Raw genomic sequence first — 10,040 nt, forward strand, 5'->3', positions numbered from 1 at the left:
TTGTGGACTAAGAGAACCTGGAGGTTCCTCAGGGTCAAGGGATTTCTTCTCATGCAGCACCTCAACGTGGTTGTGGAGCGAGATGGCACTAGTCGCCCCTTTTAGCTGGACATGGGGTGCGGAGAACAGGATCCCTTTCAAGGCTGCGCTATTCTCCTGTTCTATGAATTCTATTGTCGTCACCTTAACCCTTTTGGCCCTTTTTAGTCCTAAGATCGTCACAGCCAACGTAGTTGTTACTGTCAGAAGCTTAGGTGTCATTGTAGGAAAGACAAACAGATTAAATTTGTGGGGGAGTTTTGGGCAGCTCTGCACCTCAACCCTGTTTTCTTGTAGTTTGGTGACTTCATTGTCACAAATAATAGCCACTTTTGCCTCCTCTAATCTTGACCCTTCGCAGCCCTTGACCCGTTTCTCACCCTCTTCCACTATTGTTTCCTTGATAGGGGCATGAGTATATTGCCTGAATTTTGGACCTGGCTTGTAGGCTTGGAGTTTGCTTTGGTTCCTAGGGAAATCCTTGGCCAAATGCTCAAATTTGTTGCATTCAAAGCGTGCCCCAAAGTAAGTCCCAAAGTTGAGTGGAATATGTTGGAATTAGGGTTGCAGAGAAACACACACAGCTTGGAGAAGACGAAGGAAGCTCAAGGCACACAATAGAGAGTGTGTTACTTAGTGTGCAATGGAAAGATAGATAGCCCTAGAATGATGGGTGTATATACAATGCACAGGGGAAAAAACCTCCTAAAGAGGGAGAAAATGCCCGGCCGGTCCTAGTGTGTTCACACACATCACTACCACATGTATATGGTAACAAATCCCCCTAGAGTGATGCGGTGAACGAGAGCTGGCACATGAGTAAAGGGAAGTGCCATGCCCTGAGGACAGGATCAGTCCACAAAGGGGAGTAAGCCCAAAGCTTTGCGGAAAGCTTCAAGCTTCTCACGAGACAATGCCTTTGCGAAAAGATCTGCAAGGTTGTCCTGTGTTGGCACATAAGCCAAGCTGATCTCTCTTGCTGAGAGCCTCTCCCTGACATAGTGGTAATGCACCTCAATGTGCTTTGTGCGAGCATGAAAAACTGCGTTTCTCTCAACTGCCAATGCGCTCTGACTGTCAGTGTAGATAGTGTTGGCAGTGTCCTGTCCAACACCCAAATCAGCCATAAGGCGTCTGAGCCATACACACTCAACCGTAGCTGTGAAGACTGCCCTGTACTCAGCCTCACAACTCGAAGTGGCCACAGTAGGTTGCTTCTTGCTCAACCATGATATACATGAACTGCCAAGCATGAAACAAAAACCACTTGTGGACACTCGCGTGTCAAAACAACCAGCCCAATCAGAGTCTGAAAAAGCATGTAAGTCTGGCGGCAATGATCCCCCCTTGGGATAAAACAAGCCAAGATGTAAAGTGCCACTAAGGTAGCAAAAAATCCTCTTGACAGCCTGCCAATGCTTAGACCCTGGGCTATGCATAAATCTGTTGACCTGTGAGACTGCAAAAACTGAATATCCGGCCTCGTGTTGCATACATAAATGAGGCAGCCAGCAGCAGTTTGGTAAAGAGTGACATCAGCAGGATCGCCAGCATCATGTAGACTCAATTTCAAACCTATTTCCATGGGAGTGGCAATAGGTTTGCAATCCTCAAGTCCAAACTTACATAGTAATGTCTCTATGTAACTTTTCTGACACAAGGCAATACCACCATCACACTGCTTAAACTGTATACCCAAATAATGATGCAACAGCCCCAAATCTTTCATCTTGAAAGTAGCATTCAAATCAGCCTTAAATTCAGCAATATGTCTCTCATTTGGTCCAGTGATCAGCAAATCATTAACATAAAGAACCACAATGAGAAGTACATCACCCTCACGCTTTACATACAATGTGCTTTCTGTTGGAGTGTTACGAAAGCCTCGTTTAACCAAATGAGTGTTAGCCTTCTCATACCAAGCACGAGGAGATTGCTTCAACCCATACAAAGCCTTCTTACATCTACACACTTTGTCCTCTTGTCCTTTTATGACAAAACCGCGAGGTTGCGTTACATAAACTTCCTCAAATATGTCACCATTCAAGAAAGCAGTAACAATGTCTGATTGATGTACATCCCAACCAAAATGAGTTGCCAATGCATGTAGAAAATGTACAGTAGTCATACGACAAGTGGGAGCAAAAGTCTCTTCATAATCTATGCCTTTTTGCTGTGCATAACCCTTTGCAACAAGTTGAGCCTTATAGCGATCGATCTCACCATCCGGTTTGCGTTTCAACTTGTAAACCCACTTCGTACCAATGGCCTTTTTTCCAAGAGGCAAATCACATAAAGTCCATGTGTCATTCTCTATAAGTGCATCATATTCTGATTGCATGGCAGCCATCCAATTTTTTGAATTCTGTGCTTCATCGAAAGACAGAGGCTCCTCAACATCATGTAAGCTAGACACAGCCAAAGCATAACAATATGATGCATAAGATGCATGGAGAGAGCCTGAGCGAGTACGACTAGACAAAGGTGCATCCAATTTACTGTCACACAAAGTGTGCACCAGCCATTTTGGCATACCTCTAGCCTACTCATTTTCAGCCCTTTCCTCATCAAGTACATCATGTACATCTGCATCAGTAATAGGCAGATCTAAAACATTTTCAGAAACCCCCATAGGCTGTACATTTGCCTCATTGGAACTTACATTCGTATTTCCACCACTGAAAAGAGGCAACAAAGTGTCATAAATGTCTTGTGAGCTTACATTATTGTCTCTAGTACATGATAGCAAGGGCTGAACAGAATCTTCCACAAACACTACATCCCGTGAAACCAGAATACGTTTTGTTTGCAGATGATACAACCTGTAACCTTTGCTTTCAGAATTATAACCAACAAAAATACATTTGACAGCCTTATCATCCAATTTTCTGTGCTGCACTTGTGGCACCAAAGCATATGCCAAACAGCCAAAAACACGCATGTGCTCAATAGAAGGCTTTCTATCATGCCATGCTTCATATGGAGTAATAGACTGCAAAGATTTCATAGGACACTTGTTAAGTACATAAGTGGCACACATGATGGCCTCAAGCCAAAAAGAATGCGGTAAAGCTTGACTTTTGACCATACATCGTGCCATTTCCGTCAGTGACCTGTTTTTCCTCTCAGCAACACCATTTTGTTGAGGCGTATAAGGCACTGTACATTGGTGTTTTATCCCACGACTAGCTAGAAATGCATTAAATTCATGAGACATATACTCCCCCGCTCGATCGGAACGGAGGGTGCCCATAGTAAATTTCGAGACATTTTCAACCATAGCCACAAAATTGTTTGAAGCACATAAAAACTTTGGACTTCGCTTTAAGCGGAAATACCCATGCATGCCTGGAGTAGTCATCAATGAAAGTCACGAAGTACAGGTAATTGCCCAAGGATGGAGTTTGCATGGGCCCACAAACATCACTATGCACAAGCTACAACCTGCATGTGGCTCGAACTGAACCATCCTTTGGAAACTTAGATCGCTGCATCTTACCCAAAATACAGCCTTCACAAACATGTTTGACAAGTGCTTCAAGAGGCGGCAAAGAAGCAACCATATCAGATTTCTGCAAACGTAGCAAACTAGCAAAATTCAGATGACCAAAACGTGCATGCCAAAGTTTTGCATCTGAAATAGCCTTTGAATCTGCAACAGCATTTGCAAAAATTTTTCCACACTTGCCATACAAAGTGAGCTTATACAGCCCATGGCACAAAAGCCCAGATGCAACAATTTCATCACCAAAACTGAGATCATTAACTGTACATCTGTCATCCACAAATTTGACTACAAGTCCAAGTCTAGCAAGTGCGGATACAGACAAGAGATTCTTCTTGATCCCAGGTACATAAAGTGCATCAACAAGTGTGAAGGAACTGCCATTAGCAGCAGTGAGCACAATCTTTCCAACTCCCTGAACTGGATAAGAGGAGTTGTTGGCACAAGTGACTGAATTCCCATGAAGGACTGACTCGAGAGAGGTAAACAATTCACGATGTGAGGTAATGTGCTTTGTAGCACCACTGTCGAAATACCACACATGTGAATTTGCAGCAACTGACAAGCATGCATCATGGACAACAGGATTGTAAGTGCACTCTGCACTAAAAGCCCATTCTGCATCAACATTAGCAACACAGTCTCCTTTCACAGAAGACTCAACAATGGCTGCATTTGTAGTGGAACCAGCATTTGCAGTGGAACCACCCTCTTTCTTCTTAGCCTCTTTGGCCTTCAACTTAGGACACGACTTGATCAAGTGATCATTGGCTTTACAATAATGGAAACACATCTTCTTTTTGCCCTTATCACCAGAATTGCCAGACGAAGTGCTGCCAGCAAAAGCATTAGGAACAGAATTTTTGCCACTCGCAGCAGAACCATAAGAAGTGGCTGCATTACTGTTACCACCCTTTCTTTGAGAAGCAATAAAAGCCTGTTCAACTGCACGCTGCCTAGTCCTGTTTTTTCTAGAAAGTGACTCTTGCAACAGCAATGTGCATAATGCATCGAACTTGACAACTTCAAGATTTCCTTGGGTCATCAGTCTCCAAGTACTAGCAAAAGTCTGGTAGGAATCTCGTAAGGCATCAAGAACAGTCTGCACTAGGGAACTGTCTGAAATGACTTCACCTGCAGAAATGAGTTGCTCATTGATATCCTTGACACTAGCAAGGAAAGTGTCCATATCATCTTCCTCATGCATAATCTTCGACTCCAACTCTTTACGCAGCAAAGCAATTTTAGCCTCATTGCGGCTTGCATAAAGACCTGCTAGAATATCCCAAGCCTGTTTTGGAAATTTTGCTGAACGGATGTGAGGAACAATGGTGCACTTCACAGACAAGGCAATCAATGCATGAGCATGCGCATCCTTAACATCCCAACGAGCTTGTTCTGCAGTAGGCAAAACAACTCTAACAGCTACAATCCTTGCAGCAAGACCTACAACATCCTCAACATCGCCTACATCCTCAGAACCATGACGTACATCAATGGCCTGCACAATGTTCTAGACACCCTTTGACACAAGAACATGTTGCATCATATAAGCCCACATAGGGTAGTTGTCCCCATCCAACCTGTCCCCAGCAACAAACATCTTGAACACATCTGTGTTGTTGTTGTCAGCCATGGTAAATGCTGCACCTGATGTGAAAACTGCTCGAAAATAGGAGAAACGGAGCGGGAACAACCTGTGCTATATAGCACAAACCGTAGAAGAATAAACGGCACGTGTTATGCAGAAAACAACACTGACAGAAATTCTGCACAAAATGACGAAATAGCCTGTGCAGTACTGCCTGTAGTGGAAACGGAGGCCGAAATGAGTCTAAATCAAAATTCTGAGCAGACCAAGCTCTTTGAGCCCTCCCAAAATATTTGTCGACCTACGAACGCTCGCCAAAGCTCACTGAAATCGGAGATAGTGAGCAGGCGTGTGCTGGAGCAGTTGGCGACTAAGCCTGGGAGGACGTGACTTGCTCTGATACCAATTGTTGGAATTAGGGTTGCAGAGAAACACACACAGCTTGGAGAAGACGAAGGAAGCTCAAGGCACACAATAGAGAGTGTGTTACTTAGTGTGCAATGGAAAGATAGATAGCCCTAGAATGATGGGCGTATATACAATGCACGGGGGAAAAAACCTCCTAAAGAGGGAAAAAATGCCCCGATGGTCCTAGTGTGTTCACACACATCACTACCACATGTATATGGTAACAGAATAGTATCAAGACTAGCTCCAACGTTAATCACCATACATTTCTGTGGTGTCTCCCATTCCATCCTATACAAACCCGATTAGAGGACCTTCTTGGATCCCTCCCATTAGGGATAAACAAAGGGGTGCCAAATTGGATGGCAAGCATCCTGATGTTATCCCATAGCCAACTAGGTAGGCCCACAAACCCCACCCAAATAGGATGGGTCTAGTGTTTTCAATTGCACCTCCATTCCCAAGGATTTGCGACCCCTGAATCCATTACATTATCTTTAATCTATTTGGGATTATCCCACTAAAGTAGAACACAAGCGTAAGCTGGGCTTGCATGGCTAGCTATTTTTTAATTAGAGCTAGCGGAATCGCAACAGTGACGGCCTTCGTGACCTCCACCTGCTGTGTCAACAACTTCTTTAGAGCACAAAAGTCTCGATCCGCAAGCCCGTCTTTGACTACACCATTGTTTTTTGCATGTGAGCATGTTCTTTTGATACCATTTGAGCCAGTATCCAGCTTCTTGTTGACTTCCTTAAGCTCTTTTTCAAGCCTAGTCTTAACATTCTTCAGACTTGCATGGCTTGTATCTCCCAAAGTCTCAGCAGTTTTGCAACAACATCACCAACCTTAGAGTCAGGACCCTTCATAATGTTTGCAAAAGATATTCCCGGTTTGAGAGCTGAAGAACCCGTTGCTACCTTGTTTTTATTTGCACAAATCTTGCCCTAAGTCTCTCCTGCCTTGAGGGTTTTCACCTTGAAGTTGTACCCTTTAGACTTGTGGTCAACCATGCTTCCCTTTCTTTAGTAGAATGGCCCTTTTCAGATGATCCTATCGGGGCCGGATCCCTTGTCAAAGATCCACCCCCCATCACAACCCTGTTCAATGGTCATGCAGCTGGCTTGACACCCTCATCCATTCAGATGCATTCTTCATTCGGCGGAGTTTCCCAGCCGTGACTAAGTGCGAGAACCTAGTGTGTGTGAGTGAGTGAGAGAGAGAGGGGGGGAGGTAGGATTGGAAAAAAATCGGGGTCCAATGTATTTTAATCGGCTAAAATTGTAAAATCTCAGTTATATTTTGAGCTTGTTTTTAAAAAAACCGAGAAATTTACATAAGTTTTAGTGTTATTACCGGCAAAAGCTTCAAATTTTGACCTAAAAATCAAAAGAATTTCAAGTTTACCCTTATTTTCATCAGTTAGAGAGAGGGAGAGGATCTTCTTTATACATTTTTAATGCCTCACATCAACACCAATATAGAGACACCTTTTAAAACACTAAAATGAAGAAAAAATCATATTATATGTAATCAAATGATGATGAAAAGACTAAAGTGCAAACAAAGAGTACATTACATTTAATGTGATAGTGAAACTTTTGATGGTAAGATATTTGCACGTTTGCTCTACCACCTCCTCTATATGGCCTTCTTAGGCCAAAAAGCATCGAAGATGGTGCAGACACACGCAACGTACCTCTAAGGATGTGATGGCTCAACCTTGATAGCGAATGAAGTCTAGCAAAGGCAGGTCGTGCTTCAGGAGGCTCACATCTCAATGAGCTTTTTGTACCTAGTAGACATGGGAGACGTAGTTGGGTCTATTTGGGTTACGAGTAAGTGAGAGGTGCAAGATCGTGCATTGTGGGGGGGGGTGGGGGTGGGGGGGGTGGGTTGAACTAGGAAGGTGTTCTTAGGCTCTTGAGAAGAGGTCCAGGTCGGCATCCTATGCACGCAGGCTCCCCTTTGGTATTTTTGCATCTGCTTCATCACCCATCATAGGAGTAACTTTAAGTAAGATATCACAAGTCTCTAATCCTATATCCAATATATGATAAATAGTGCACATCTTGAACCAAAACCAAGTCGTCATCGTAGCATCTAAAAAATCCAATGCATTATGAACCTATCACATCGGTGCTCGCTCTAAAGTAGTTGGTAATGGAATGCAAGTTTCCGTACATGCTTGTGGAAATGGGAGGGAAAGGGTTTCTTTTGTGCTAGTTGTAGGTCTTGGGCAGGGATAATTGAAGTGCATTCTTTTACAAGACAACTTTCTTTTGCAGCAGATAAGTCGCCATAACAGAATGTATGGTAGCTATGTGTGTAGGATAGCACTGCAACATGGTCATGCGCATGAATTTTTGTCCCACAAGCATTTCATACATCCATCATTAATGCACTTAGCCCTACAACTAGCACCGTGATAGGCATTAACGTCATAGTTAGTAGCAAGGGTTCTTTAGCCATAGCCAAGACAAACAGTAAATTCCTTACTACAATTTTCTCAAGCACCATGTATATGGATAGATCTTTCATGTGACTTTTGTGAGGACAATTGTGCCATATTAGCAGTATCCTAGAGGATTTTGAAGCAAGCCTTCAGATTCAGCATGACCTTGTAGATGCCTACAAATGGCATTGAGGGCACCCATTGCCAGCACAGCTGTTGTTTCTGAATTTGTTGCTACCTTGGACATCCAAGACTCTTCAAACGCTTTTGCATTGACATTTTTTACCTCATCAAGCAAGGTTTGGAGTCACTTGATAACCTTAGTCGCTTGATAACCTTAGTGCCATAGGTAGCTATAGCAATAACAATATCTTTGTTGCCAACATGTAAAATCAAAATGTTGTCAGTGTGCGTTTTGAGGCTTGCCTACTCTTGTGCTTCCACTGTTCTAGCTTGTAGAACCTTCATTACTTGCATGCTTGACCACACCCTCTATATTAAACCCATCCCATTTTAGTGGCCTTTCAAAAATGAATACACATAGCCTCGACAAAACTTCACCTTCATTAAATATTTGGAAGGCTTAACTTGATAAGCATGCTTGTACAGATGATAAATAGGGCTTAAAATCAGCCCATTTTATTGGCCCTTTCAACAATGAATACACATAACCTCGAGAAAACTTCACCCCCATTAAATAGTTGGAAGGCATAAATTGATAAACATGCTTATACAAACGGTGAATAGGTGCACAATGCTCGAGCTTCACATTTGTGAAGAGCACATTTATATTCTACATATCAAGCTCAATAAAGATCATCAACCGGTCATCTAGAGGTACATCTGCTTTTGTGAGCCTCCTCACATCCTTGCTTTCAATGGAGATTCCATACTTCCTATGGAAGTCCTCTTCGGTTTTGCACTAGCCCTTCAACGGCTCATCCAAATCCTTGGGATGTGAAAATCATGTAATTGTGGGGGACTTCTTCTTGGCCATCGTCTTGGTTGTTGTAGCTTTTTGCGTTAGGCTTTGGCAAGGGAGATATTGATACTAGGAGTGCTTTGTGTCAAAGGAGGCGGGAAGGAGGGAGGAATGTTGGCGGCGTGAAGTTCCCTATGTTGAAGGAGGTGGGAAGGAGGGAGGAACATTGGAAGCGTGAAGTTCAAAAGAGCATAAAGCTTATGGTTGGGAACCTTGTGCATGCAAATACACCATTTATGATGGCAGCCACAAATCAATAAAAAATTAAATGTACCATCCAAATTTTGAGAGCTGCAAAATTCAAACAACACATGGCTCTAACAGTATTTTAACCGATCAAAAAATGGCCGCCAACGTCCCTTTTCCACATATAAAAACCAATCCACCTGTTCATGCATCCACTCAAAGACATTTTCATTATGAAAAACTTGGTTTGAAAGCTTACCACGTTTGAAGCGAGAAAATTCTTGAAGATCCAAGCAAAGATGGAGATGAAATCCTTGATCAGCATGATACATTGAAGGTCTTGCACCCTATGTTTGATAAAGGCAAATAAGCCCACAGACCAAACCCAAGAATGAGTGCAAGAAGTAATTCTTCATTTTTTTGCAAGAAAAAATGTAGGAAAGAGACTGATATCATACCAAAAAGTTACAGGTATGGAACTAGAACAATAACGGTATGATATTGATAACTTAGCAATATGATACTGGTAAGTTATTGGGCTCATACCCTTAAGCTACTTTGGATCATAGCGTTAAGTTATAGGTATCATACTGGTAAGTGATAGGTAACCTGGCTTATAGAGTAACATTATTGTAAATGGATGTCACCAGTATCATATCAGTAGGTTAAAAAGTATCATAACAAAATATATCGGGTATCATACCCGATAGGCTATCAATATTGTTACTAAAGCACACCAGTATTATGATTTTGGTATTGTGATACAAAAATTCTTGATCATTTGGATGGTGGCATTTTGGTATGATACTAGTACCATAACATTATAATATTGATATAGAATTGTTATTTGTTATGATATCTGTATCAGACACAC

Source organism: Adiantum capillus-veneris, chromosome 18 (assembly GCF_014529385.1).
Source record: "Adiantum capillus-veneris isolate H3 chromosome 18, ASM1452938v2, whole genome shotgun sequence".
NCBI classification, from domain to species: domain Eukaryota; kingdom Viridiplantae; phylum Streptophyta; class Polypodiopsida; order Polypodiales; family Pteridaceae; genus Adiantum; species Adiantum capillus-veneris.